General features: G+C 47.0%; 1 protein-coding gene across 1 annotated transcript in view; it reads left to right on the forward strand.

Moving 5' to 3' along the window:
- The window catches only part of RFLNA (refilin A), a 236653-nt gene that overhangs the window by 41779 nt on the left and 180637 nt on the right, over window positions 1–14237 (forward strand). Inside the window, exon 3 of the mRNA XM_060310234.2 lies at window positions 4132–4243. The gene's annotated coding sequence lies outside the window, so the exon portion shown is untranslated. The remainder of the gene's footprint in view (window positions 1–4131; window positions 4244–14237) is intronic.

A 14237-nucleotide genomic window follows, 5' to 3' on the forward strand; every position in this document is an offset into this window, starting at 1 on the left:
AATCATTTGATGGAAAAAGCCAACCTTTTTTTTTTTTTTCTTTCTGTGTATGTAAAGAATAGTCACCTAGAAGTTGCTGATTCACTCATGCATAGTTGAACATTAATCATACACTGAAGAGTTTATCTTCTCTGGATAGTTTGGGGTATTCTTTAAGACCAAAAAATAGTAAGAGATGTTCATTTTCCTTCTTCCAAACAAAAAAACCTCTAAGACCGAAGAACAGTTTGCTTTGTTATCTACTTTTTACTGGAAATAGTGTCGCTCTTGCCTTTATTGGAGTTGATACATCTATGTATTTATTATTGAAGTATAATTGACCTGCAACACTACGTTAGTTCTAGATGTACATGATGATTTGAGGTTTCTTTACGTTACAAAATGATCCCCAGGTTAAGTCTAGCTGCGTCTGTCGCCGTACACAGCTCTTACAATTTCAGCTGTGTTCTGCACGTTGTACATTTCATCCCGGAGGACTCATTTATTTTGTAAGTGGAAGTTTGTACCTCTTAGTCTCCCTCACCTATTTCTAGAGTTGATACATTTTAGAACAAAATTAATAAAATAAACCTGCTGAGATACATTTTATTAACATGGCAGAGTCAAATGCCAAAGTTATTTTACATAAAGAAATAAGAGCTGCTGGGCATTAAAAACCGGACAGTTCTATGCTGCCTGACTAGAGAGGCCAGAAATTAAGTCCTTGATTATTCGGGGTCCACCAAGTTAAAATGGAGTCATTTCGCTTTGGAAAAATGAAGCGGTGATGTGGCTTGAAATGCACAGATGGCCCCCTCTAGTGGTCAAAAGGGGCGGGTCAGGAGCTGGGATAACAGGTTCCTTGTGATTATCCATCCGGGTCCCCAATTTCCATGCAGCTTTCTAAATATTTTTACCCCTGGGAGGGGAGACCCCAAAACTGCCATCCTCCACTTGTTCTCTGAATTACTTTAAAAAAAGATAGCCACCACTATTCATGTATAACTTCATGGTCCCAAGTTGTAACCCATTCTCTCTCTGACTTATGCCTTTCTTATCTAATGTTGAACCTCATGCTCCAAATCCATTTACTTTGTTTCATATGTTTAGTGAATTCTTTCTAAGTTCTGTTAATTACCTCTAGGCTCGTCCTTCAGTGATCACTGATTTAAAAGATCGAAAGATACAATTATTAATGCTAAGAAGACTGTGTGCATGTGTGCATGCGTTTACAAGAGGTAGTATTCTATAAAAAGTAGAAGCATTATGTGATTTCATCAGGCAATTTCTCTGAGATAATATAAAATGAAAATTGATAGTCTAGCATATACATCATTGAGTTACAAACCATTACTTCACTTGTGCTGTGGCTTGAAAAAGTGGGTTTCCTTCCAAGGGCTCAGATCATTGCATGTAAATCATACTACAAATGACAGTGTTTTAAAAAAACTCTTAAACGACTGCTTGGTGAAGCATGCCAAGAATCATCTCTGATAAGACAGCCTATTGATAAAGCAATTCTTTTGGCTCTAAATATCCCAAGCGTGTGTGTCAGCAGATTAACGTTATCTTCCCTTTTCATTTTCCTGTAGGGCTCATCAGTGACCATTATCTGACCAAAGAAAGTTCTGCTAAAAATATAAGAATGCTAAAAAGTTAGTTAGACGGCGCAGCAGCCCAGGAGGGCAGATTTTAGCTTAGAGAACAGAAAAGCTTTTGAGGTTATGGGTGGTTAAAAAATATTCCTTCTGGGCTTCCCTGGTGGCGCAGTGGTTGAGAGTCCGCCTGCCGATGCAAGGGACGCAGGTTTGTGTCCTGGTCCGGGAAGATCCCACATGCCACGGAGCGGCTGGGCCCGTGAGCCGTGGCCGCTGAGCCTGCGCGTCCGGAGCCTGTGCTCCACTACAGGAGAGGCCGCAACAGTGAGAGGCCTGCGTACCGCAAAAAAAAAAAAAATATATATATATATATATATATATATATTCCTTCTTTGCCTCCTTTTCTCCCCCTCCAGTCAACAATATATGGAACTCATAAACCCCCTTTATAGTTCAGAAGCTGATATCTCTGTCTTAATATACTTATCATTGTCATGGTCATAGTAATTCAAAGGGAAAAAGGTATTCCGTCTTCATTTTATGCATGGGACACTGGAAAGAGTGTTCAGTGACTTACAAAAGTGAGGGGGCAAAGCTAAGCAAGAAACCAGGTCTCCTGGAATCACCATACTATCTAGCAATCCCACTTCTGGGTACATACCCAGAAGACTTGAAAGGAGGGACGCCAACAGATACTTGTACACCCATGTTCACAGCAGCATCATTCATAATAGCCAAAGGGTAGAAGCAACCCAAGTGTCCATTGATGGATGAACAGATAAGCAAAATGGGGTTTATCCACACAATGGGCTACTAGCTTTAAAAAGGAAGGAAATTCTGATGTATGCTTCGACATGGTTGAACTTTGAGGACGCTATGCTGAGTATCGTACAAATGTCGTGTGATTCCATTTATATGAGATACCTAAAGTAGTCAAATTCATAGACAGAATGTAGAAGGGTGGGTGCCAGGGGCTGGGGAAGGAGGAATGGGGGGTTAGTGTTTAATGGGGACAAAGTTTGTTTTGGGGAAGATGAAAAAGTTCTGGAGATGGATGGTGGTTGCACACAGTGTGAATGTACTTAACGCCACTGAGCCATACACTTAAAAATGGCTAAAATGGTGAACATGGTGTATATTAAACACAGTGGAAAAAAAGCAACCAAAAAAGGGAAAGGCATCTTGGAGGAATATTTAGAATGCCGAGTCAGAAAAACAAAACAAAACAAAACAAAACAAAAAACCCATCACAGTGGGAATGGATTTTTTTTTTTTTTGGCGGTACGCGGGCCTGTCACTGTTGTGGCCTCTCCCGTTGCGGAGCACAGGCTCCGGACGCGCAGGCTCAGCGGCCATGGCTCACGGGCCCAGCCGCTCCGCGGCATGTGGGATCTTCCCGGACCGGGGCACGAGCCCGTGTCCCCTGCATCGGCAGGCGGACTCTCAACCACTGCGCCACCAGGGAAGCCCGGGAGTGGATTTTGAAGGCACTTTTCCTGGCTGTGATCCTGGTCCCCTATTTAGCTTCGTGATTTTGAGCAAGTTGCTTGACCTCTTTGTGCCTCAGATTCCTCACCTGTAAGACGGGAATAGGATCTGTACCTACTGCATATGGCTCTTGTAAAGCTGAAGGGAGATGAATACAGGGCCTTGCAGAGATGGAGCGTTCAGTAAATATTGGCTGTCATTACTACTATTAGAGAGTTTAGCCTGGCCAAGGACTCGCTTCTGGTAAATAGCCACATCTCCTGCAAAAGGCATGTCAGCCAGTCTTTTCTACCATCTGGGTGAACACATCACACATCATGTTATTGGATCGAATTGAAAGCAAAGTGCTACCATCTTTGGAGGGAAATCATTGCAGCTTAAGGATAATCAGAAAATGCATTTAAGAAATTTAAAGGTGTTACAACATTGCCAATATTCGACTCTTCCTATAAATGAAACTGAAGGATGGATATATATGATTTTCAAATAAAATAAAAGTACACTCAAAGCAAACACCTCCACCAGGTATCCTGAATCTCAAACTGCTGCTCTATCAGTTAGGGAGTTACCTCCTTCACCTGGACAGCTAGTTGGGCCACCAGGCAGCTCAAGCAGGTGAACTTTCCTTGAGTGAAAGGCACTTACTTGCTAAGGGCTGAAAATACAGAGGATGATATCAAACATGCTCCTTACTACCTTTGTTTAGCCTAGTTGGAGAGAAAGACTTCCAAACAAATAACTATAGCACGGGGTCATAGAACATCTACAGAAGAAGTAGGATCAAGGTACAGCGTTAGTGCAGAGGTAAGCATGAATAACCTTATCTAGGGCTATGGATCCAGGAGAGGCTTCCTACAGTGGGGCTTTAAGGGATGCATAGGAGTTTGACAGGTACAATGAGAAAGCATACTCCAAGCAGAGGAGATGGAATACCCCAATGGTTCTCACAATTCATCATCCTTCAGAATTAGCTGGAGGACTCGTGAAAAGAGATCACTGAGCCCCACCCTGATTTTCTTATTCCGTGGGTGTGGGGTGGCACCTGAGAATTTTTGTCTCTATCAAGTTCCCAGGGGATGCTGATGCTGGGACCATGGGGACCTGTTGACCACACTTTGAGAGCTGCTGATTTACATGACGACCTGGAGCGTGAAGTTACGACGTGCGTTGGGGAAACTGTAAGTAAGACGTTATTGCTGGAAGTTGAAGCATCTGGGTGATATATTTAGAGAGCTTGGGAGAGGGCTTTACGTGCCAGGGAGGTGTGCGCAAGGGAAATAAAGAAACACACAGTTGTGTATTCTGGCCGCAGCAGACACACTATGCTATAGTATTCGATCCTGACAACAACTCAGGAAGCAGGTGTCATCATGCCCAGTTTACAGACAAGGTCATTGAGGGGCACAAGGTTAACTGGAGAGAGAGATGTAGGAGGCAGAAGACCCTGGACTTGGTGGCTGATGGGATGTGGCAAGCATCATCTCGGTCTTGACTTTGGAGGTAGATACCGGGGAATGACAGTGACCAAGACAGGAAGCCTGGGGGGCGGGGCATGTTTGCAAATATTCTGTCTAGAATTATGGGAACAGGTAAAGTCCCTCCTTCTCACAGGCACCTGTCCTCTCCCTTTGCATTACTTGCTTCCTTGTTAACTTTGTCTTTTACCTTATCATTCACTCATTCTCTTTACACTTCCCTTCGATGAGATGCTCATCGCCAGATGACACATTGTCAACAGATTTTCTTCATCCTCATCATGGACTTAATTTTTAAAAGGAAAAAGATAATGCGAGCAGACAAGGGAAAAGGGACAGAACTTTCACTCACTGTTGGAGTTCAAGCTCCTTGAGAGAGCGTGTCTCCTTTTTACTGCGAAACACTTCGAAGACGGAAAATGGAATAATTGACACCCATACATCCATCACATGGATACAATAATTATTAACATTTTGCAATTTTAGCTTCTTTTTTTTTTTTTTTTTTTTTTTTTGCGCTACGCAGGCCTCTCACTGCTGTGGCCACTCCCGTTGTGGAGCACAGCCTCCGGACGCGCAGGCTCAGCGGCCATGGCTCACGGGCCCAGCCGCTCCGCGGCATGTGGGATCTTCCCGGACCGGGGCACGAACCCGTGTCCCCTGCATCGGCAGGCGGACTCTCAACCACTGCGCCACCAGGGAAGCCCTTAGCTTCATTTTCTCCCTGGAGTATTTTAAAGTGTGTTTCACACATTATGACACTTCACTCTAAATACTTGAATATGGATCTCTGAACATAAGGACATTTTCCTATTAACCACAGCAGCACCATCATACGTAAAGATGAACAGAATTTATTCAGTCATCTACTGCTCAGTCTATATCCAAATATCCCCCAATATCTTTCCACCCAAGATTTTATCATATTGTTTTTCAAACATCAGACAAGTGGAAAGAATTTTACAGTGAACATCTATATACATTATCCACCACCACTAGTCCTGCAATTAACATTTTGCTGTTTGCTTTATCATGTACCTGTCCATCTAGCCATCCTTCTGTTTGTCCATTAATCCATCTTAGTTTTTCAGTGCATTTCAAAGCAAGGTGCAGATCTCAGTATTCTTCTCCCCAAACACTTCAGCATCGGCATGTCATTTATAAGATTTAGCATCTTTTTGTTGTCGTTTTGTTCCTTTTGGGGTAAAATTTACATATATAATGATAGACACCCATTTTAAGTGTAACATTTGATGAGTTAAGACAAATGCATACATCTGTGTAACCCAAACCCCTATCAAGTTACAGAACATTATCATCACCCCAGAAAGTTCCCCCAGGCCCCAGTCAAGCCCCCCGCCCCCAACCACAGGCAACCCCTGTTCCAATTTTTCCTACCATTGCCTCTTCTGGAACTTCGGTTAAATAGAATGTACTCTTGTGTGAGCCTTCTTAATGCAGCACGATGTGTAATACTCATCCACGTCCTGTGTGTCTCAGTAGTTTCCTCCTTCTTATCGCCGTGTGTTATCCCAGTATATGGATATACCACCGTTATTCGTTGGTGGACCCTTGGGCTGTTTCTTTTTTCCGTCGCTAATGAACAAGGCTGCAGCGAACATTTGCGTACAAGGTTTTTTTGTTGCTGATTCTCCCAAATGCCTCTTACTGCTGGTTTGTTTTATTTTATTTATTTATTTTTTGATGTGGATGATTTTTAAAGTCTTTATTGAATTTGTTACAATATTGCTTCTGTTTTATGTTTTGGCTTTTTGGCCCCGAGGCATATGTGATCTTAGCTCCCCTACCAGGGATGGAACCTGCGCCCCCTGTATTGGAAGGCGAAGTCTTAACCACTGGACCACCAGGGAAGTCCCTGCTGGTTTGTTTTAGCCACGATCCAATCAAGGTCCCCACGTTGCAATTAGTTGGTGGGCTTTTCAAGCGGGAGGGATCAAATTCCCTGATGTAGCCACAGTTCCTGTTACCTGGTTGGCGTGAGGAGGAGCTAAATTCTCCGAGTGAGCTACTGAGCCACTTGCGTTGACCTTGGGTTCCTCACGGGAATGGTTTCTTTGCGCCCCTGCCTACGGTCAGGAGGAAGAAAACCCCCAGGTGGGAAATCTCAGAACTCCGTAATTGAACTCTTTTCTGTGATGTGCCGTCATCCTGTGGCCACAAGAGGGCGCTGCTCGCTTTGAATGATTTAAATTCGTCAGGCCTGGCAAGCAGGGATCAAATGTCCTTCTAGAAAACAAATCTTTTCAGATTTTCCGTCCGTGTTTTCTGTCCTGCTGAATTCAATGGTGACGTTTGTTCAGTTGCTTAATGGGCATTTACTGAATACCCACCACGTCTGATTCATCGGGCTAGGCGCTGTGGGTGGCAAAGAAATGAAGCGTTTTCCCGGCTGGTGATTCTCCCGCCCCCATAGGGAAGGTAAGGCAGCCACAGCACATCTCAGCGCGAGCCTGAGGTCAGAGGAGTCAAGCTCAGACATGCAGGTGGGTGTGAGCTGGCACTGGGGATGTTCTAGGATGTCATGATGTCGAGAGCAAAGGTGGAAAGGCCAGAAGGTTCTGGAACATAGGATGTGTTTAGGAAGGCTGGAAGGGATTGGGTGGCCCAGAGCTAGGAGGTCTGTAACGTATCCACTATTCTGAATGCCACGGGGGAGTTTTCAGTGGGGCAGTGACTGGTGGTGGTGGTGGGTTGGAGAGGAGAGGGGACAGTGGGGGGGAGTTGGGGAGAACAATTGGTCCAGTCGGAAGTGATGGGACTTATGTTGGGATGACATGGGGGGAATGGCTGAGAATCACCTCTGAATTCTGTAGGCGTGAACAAGACCACCTGGGAGAGTAGAGAAAGAAGGCATGTTCTGGAATGCTCTCGGAGCACTCTTACTTTGAATATTGGTTTTTAAATATATGGGTTTTTAATATATTGCATTATATGAATAATACTCTTTCACTCAGATGGTTTCAAGTGGTGAGATGTTTTGCCTGTTAAAAAACAAAAAAGTTATTCTGGGGAGTTCTCTGGTGGCCTAGTGGTTAGGATTCCAGGCTTTCACTGCTGTGGCCCTGGGTTCAATCCGTGGTCAGGGAACTGAGATCCCGCAAGCCGTGTGGCACAGCCACAAAAAAAAAAGTTATTCTGACACTTGTGAAAATAGTACAGAAGACTTTATTTAGGACTGTAGGTGTCAAGACTGTCTCAGTGAAGGAGAGGCCAGCCTCAACTCTGAATACAGCAAAGACAGCTGGGGATTTATAGTCAATGACGGGTCGGGTCGTTGGATAGAAGAGGAAACATCAAGGGCAGGGATTCTTGCTAAACCAACTTAGCGGGATTCTTGCTGAAGGTAGGACAAGGCGATCAGATATCAAGGGTAAGAGATCCTTTCTAAAGGGACTTAGCAGGATCCTTGCTACGGCCAGACCAGCAGACAGAAGACGGGGCCCATGGGTGAGGCCTGGGGAGAAGAGGGACCAGAGGAGCCGGACCCAGGTTTAGGAAAGGAGAGGCTCCATGTCCTGCCTCAGGCGCTACCCAGATCTCCTCTAAATGCAAATTTCAATATGTGAAGTGGGAAGTATTTCTCAAGTGGAAAGTCTGTATTTTTTAAAAGTGGGAGGTATTTGTATTATTTAAATAGGAGCATGATAGTGTTGAAATGAAGAAATACATGCTTTTTTTTTTTTTTTTTTTTTGCGGTACGCGGGCACAGGCTCAGCGGCCATGGCTCACGGGCCCAGCTGCTCCGCGGCACGTGGGATCTTCCCGGACCGGGGCACGAACCCGCGTCCCCTACATCGGCAGGCGGACTCTCAACCACTGCGCCACCAGGGAAGCCCCGAAATACATGCATTTTAAGCAAGATGAAACCTGAAATCATTTTCATACAAATAGAAAGCCTTCTTGACATTATAAGTCAGTGGGAGAAGTCTGTTCGATTTACAAAAATAAATGAAGCGTCAGATAAAGAAAGGATTTAAGTGATCTTTCGTTCATACTTTTGAAAGAGATGGTATTAGTGAGTGAAAATAGATGTATTAAATAAAATGAAAATATAAGATGCTTTTGGTCCATTGAAGTAAGGTGGTATCTTTGGTCATGACTAGATCCCCAGTTAATAGGCTGATTTGTACACACATATACCGACTTACATAAATATTGATCTTTCCCCCAACACATCTTACTAAGTTTAAGGTACAAATGTTTCCCTGAAAATTTATATATTTTTCCCCCATTCTCCCTTAGACTCCCCTTTTCGTCACCAAGGGGCAGTTAAGTGCATGGGTTCTGGCTTCGAATCAAGAACCGTCTCACACCGGCCATGTGGCTTTAGTTTGCCCTACTGTGCAATGGGGGTAATAATACTGCAGCCTCTCAGGAGTGAGGCAGGGCTGGCACAGTTCCTGGCATCCACCCAGGCACGGTCCGTGTTTCCGGCTGAGACAGTCTTTGACCCAAGTTTGGTGTAAGATGGAAGTCCAGCCACTTCACTCTGCCTTGTGAATTAAAAGAGAAATCACTTTTCCAACCTGCCCATGAAGTTTGATGCATCCTGAACTTCCTGTATTATGTGGTTAAGGCTGAGTTAGCAGCACGCCCTCGATCCAAGAAAATTCAAAAGACCCTGTTTAATGCTTCTTTTTTATGGGATCGCCCAACTTTAAAAATCCATTTCTCCCTCACGTTTGAGCCCATGATGTTAAAAATGGAACGCGGTGCACACGCCTAGGAAACAAGTTCCATCTTCAACACGGCGCTTGCAGAGATAGAATTAACTCGGAAAGTGGCTGGGAAGTTGGCCCTGGAGCCCACAGTCGGAAGTGATCAGCTATGGTTCATTTCTCTGTGCTGCCCACTCAGCAGCCCCGTGATTTGGCCCTGGGTGAGTTTGCAGTAGGGTAGAATGACCTTATCCTTTGTTCGAAAAACATCGTCACCCATGGAACGGTTTATCGGGGGATGGAAACTCCGAAAGAATGAAAGAGGGAAATGGATGAAACCAAGCAGATTTCTTTTGCTCCTGGTGGGGCAGGAAAAGGAAATTAAGAACCAAAAGTTCGTACCATTTTACCTGGGCGGCCAGTCCTCCGACACTGGGCTCTGTATCACACCCTCAGGGTTCAAGGTCCCAAGCAGGGGTGTCTGTATGGCTGCTGTATTTTCAAATAAGGTCACATTCACAGGTTCACGGTGGGCATGAATTTGGGGGGGACACTGTTCACCCCAGCACGGTACCTAGGTGGTCACAGCTCGGCCACGTGCCTGCACCTGGGCTACCGGGGAGCAGGAATATCTGCGTCTCCACCTTTGCTAACACAGGTGGGCCTGTCTCGAAGCAAGATGCTGGATGCCTGACAGTCAGAAAGGGGAGGCTTTTCCCAACTGTATGGCCTCACTGCAATAATGAGATTACACCAGCTCCATCAGTATAAACCTAAAAGTTAGCAATATCTTTAATTCTTTTTTTTTTTTTTTTTTTTGCGGTACGCGGGTCTCTCACTGTTGTGGCCCCTCCCGTAGCGGAGCACAGGCTCAGCGGCCATGGCTCACGGGCCCAGCCGCTCCGCGGCGTGTGGGATCTTCCCGGACCGGGGCACGAACCCGTGTCCCCTGCATCGGCAGGCGGACTCTCAACCACTGCGCCACCAGGGAAGCCCTATCTTTAATTCTTAATTGTCTCCTGTTTCTACTTTCATTATCTTTTCAACCATCAATGAATAGAGAGTGAATTTATTAGAACTGATGGATTCAAATTGAAGTGAATCTTTCCCCGTATTAGGGCCCTCAAGGCAACCAGGACATGTTTCTCTTCTATGGTGGGTATCCTAGAGTCGCCTGATGGATAAGAAGTTCTGTCTTTGCCCTCATCGGAGGCCAAGAACTCTTCTTACAGAAGCATTTATCTCCATGATGATGAACGCAGGAGACGGCCGAGTATCGGCTCTCAGGCATTTCTTCTTCCCAGGCCTGCAGATTTGAGGGGGTTCCCGCATCCCTAAGTATGACCATCAGAGCTGCCAAGAGACCAGCTCCCCTTCCTTAGCACGTCCTACGTTCACAAAGAGCAGAGAGCACCTAAGTCAAGGACCAGTCAGGGGCTGCCCTCTACGCCCCTCCCTGACCTCTGCCCGGCACTCTGTGCGGCCGTTCAGAAGAGTAATACCTGCAGCTCGCTGTACACAACACAGTAGCCATGCGAGGGATACGGGCACCCGGCTGGCTGAAAACACATTCATGCCCCTACCTAATCACTGCAAATCGTATACAAGGTCCTTGGCATGACTGAGGGAAAAGGCTCTCGGAAAACCAGCACTCCAGTCACCTCTGTCTGAGCTTGTAGCCAGGCTCCCAGGTGATCCAGGAGGCCGCCCAGATGCCTCACGCAAAGGCCACCCCCAGCTTCACCATTTCTGTTACTGGCCACTGTCATCCTGAAATGCCGCGGGCCTGAGGGCCAGCCGAAAGGCTTTATTTTCAAGTGTGTGTGGTTTTTGTTTTTTGCATCATGAAGTTGAAGAATGCAACAAGACAAAAAGATAAGAAGCTGCCCATGTATTGTGTTACTTGAGGCCACAGTTTCTCAGCCTCAGCACCACTGGCATTTGGGATGCGTCATTCTTTGCTGTGGGCCCTTATAGGATGTTGAGCGGTGTCCCTGGCCTCCGCCCATGAGAGGCCCGAAGCATCCTCCCAGTTGTGACAATCAAAAATGCCTCCAGACATTGTCCCACGTCCCCTGGGGGGAAGGAGGGGGCACAAAATGTCCCTGGTTGAGAAGCACTGCTCTGGGCCACGGGACTGATCAGGATTCAACCCTAAAAGCAGGAGCGGGGCAGAGTGTGTGTGCACGCGGCATCTGGAAGAACTTCTGTGCTCGTTGGCAGCAGGTCTCGATTTCTCTCCGTCTCTGCCGCCCGCTCTTCATCAAGGGACAAGACACGCAGATCAAATACATCACGAAGTCGCTGTGGACCACAGCCCCGCCCCAGACACAAAGGAGCCAGACTTTCTAAAGCACAAGAGAAGAAAAAAGAGCAGCTCTCCATATTCCTGAATTCATATTTTTATTGTGGATGCCTCAGTTCCTCCATGAAACTTAAATACTAGGAGGAGAGCAGATTTCAAGCAACATTTGAAGTCAGGCCCTGATACAAGTTCTCTGAAAAGATAAAGGAACACACGAGACAAAAATCTGCTCTCGGGGTTGGGGGCAGGGGACCTGACCTCCAGCAGTGATGAGCGCGGTGTTATGTGTGATATTATAAAATTACCGTGCAGCCGCTGCCGTCAAACTATTCAGCTCTCCTCCCAAGCTTTTACATCCGCGTTTTCTTTTATCTCTTTTCCTTGGCTTCACATTCTAAGTTTGCGCAGAGCAGAGAGCACGTCTAAGTCAAGCACACAGTTCTGTGCCTCTCAAGCACCGGAGGAGTGACCTGGGGCTCCTTGGTCCTGGGAGCATCCACACCTGAAGAGTCGGGGAAGCTCCGCTTCTCTGTAACCTCCGGAACCGGAAGCTGTATCTGGGCTTCACTTGGAGGCTGAGCGCGCGACCTTTCCCACACCCTTCTGGAATGAATCACGTGTTGGGGGATTTTTCAACACGTGGGCGAAGTAAATAATCGTGGAGCCAGATTGGAGACAGTTTTGCAAAGTAGGGATTTCTCCCCTTTTAGGATCCGAAGGATCTTGTCTCCTGGTGGCTTCTTTACTCCAGGACCCAGAGAAGGACAAGATCGGCATGTAGTTAAGTTTGGCGCGGACCTTTGTGAGTTTATGTCGTAAAAACTGAAGCGGTAGGGGCTTCCCTGGTGGTGCAGTGGTTGGGAGTCCACCTGCCGATGCAGGGGACACGGGTTCGTGTCCCGGTCCGGGAAGATCCCACATGCCGCGGAGCGGCTGGGCCCGTGAGCCATGGCCGCTGAGCCTGCGCGTCCGGAGCCTGTGCTCCGCAACGGGAGAGGCCACAGCAGTGAGAGGCCCGCGTACCGCAAAAAAAAACAAAAAAAACCCACTGAAGCGATAGGGTTTTGATACTGCAACTCCAGTTTTAAACAAGTGAATGCAAAGAGCTGGCCCTGCAGCTCGTGGGGGTCTAAGGAATAATCAGTAGCTGCTGGACACGACTCAGGAAGCAGGAGGGGGAGGGCTCCCCCCGGGCCGTGTGCACGGGGCTGTCTGTTTCCTAGGGTGTCGCACGGAATGCATGCATGGCCAGGGAATGATACTTAACTAAACTTCCTAAAGTTACTTAAGTAAAGTAACTTTAGGATACTTAACTAAAACTAGGTGCATGCACGCATGCATGCATGGCCACTGTGGAGGCGCACACTCAGACCTGCCTTCCAGAAAGATCTTGCTCCACTGCAGCCTCCAGCTGTTACATGTGCATCTAGGCTCCATCTTTGCTTTTGAGCAGAGGCAGCCTGCCAGCCAGTGCCTGAGCGAGGCAGGGACCCAGGGCTGGCCATTTCTGCCCCACGCAGGACCTCCCTAATAGGCAGTCTTTGCTCTGGAGCCCCGGTGGGCTGGCTGAGACCCTCAGATCTGCCCAGCCTGGTCCTGCTTCCTCTCCCCTTTGTCTGTCACAGGTGTCACCCCCTGTGAACCTCTTGCCCTCCTAACTCAACATCCACTTCCGGAAGGACCCAATCGACACAGTGCTCCCGTGGTTTCCTCCTGGGGATGCGTGATTAAAAATATTCAGAGCTCCTGCTGGAGAGGGCGCTGTGGAACAGTTTTGAGGGGAGGGAGGGATTGGAGACTAATCCCTGGCTCAGAGGTGACCTCACTTATCCTCTACCACATGGCCCGTAGGGCAGGAGGGGATGCATTCACCCCTGCTTTCCAGATGCAAAATCTGAGAGCGCAGAGATTTCCCTAACTTGGCATTTTACAGACCAGGAGGCGGTGAGCTTGCCTTGGGATCCGGGTTTGGGGAGTTTAGTGAACACAAGAGTCGGCTGGCCTGTTTTCAAAATGGAAATTCTCTCTCTCTCTCTCTCTCTTTTTGGTAGATCAGGATCCCCAAAAGGACATCAGGAGGCAGAGGGAAAAGCCTCTCTTTGTCTTTTCATTTCACGCTGGCAGCTCCCCTTTTCGGGAGCTGCTGTGAGAAAGTAAAAAGCTACTGCAAAGGCTCCGTCTTTGCATTTGCAAAAATGTCCAAGGTGCCAGCTGCCCTGGAAAAGAGTTTTGAAATAAGTGTCCTCCGCAACTCAGTCCTTGAATTGCTTTTCCTTAAAACAAACAAACAAAAAAACCGCCAAAACTCTCGTTCTTCATCTGTTGTTTAACAGGTTCATATGAGGCCAGTTAAAGGGGCAGCAGAGCCAGACATCCAGTCTCTTCTTTCTAGCGTTTTTCCAGTAATGCAGAAAGGCAGCTCCTTCATGTTATTTCGGAACCTCCCATGCTTTATGAGCCCTTGACCTCATCCCTTTCATCCTTGACAGCGACCAGCCTCCTCTGAAGAGCCAGGAAGTTTAGTTAAGTATCATTCCCTGACCCTGGGTTGTTGGTGTGAGTCTCCCAGAAAACTGTATGAGCACTGACCCCTAAAGCCATGCTGTCACCTAAACCTACCCCCCGTCTAAGTCACCTCTCTAACAGCCATCCTTCCTTCTTCCTTGCCAACCCCAAATCCTGGTTTTGTTTGGGTGGCCAGTGTCCAGCCCTG

Source organism: Globicephala melas, chromosome 13 (assembly GCF_963455315.2).
Source record: "Globicephala melas chromosome 13, mGloMel1.2, whole genome shotgun sequence".
Classification (NCBI taxonomy): Eukaryota; Metazoa; Chordata; class Mammalia; order Artiodactyla; family Delphinidae; genus Globicephala; species Globicephala melas.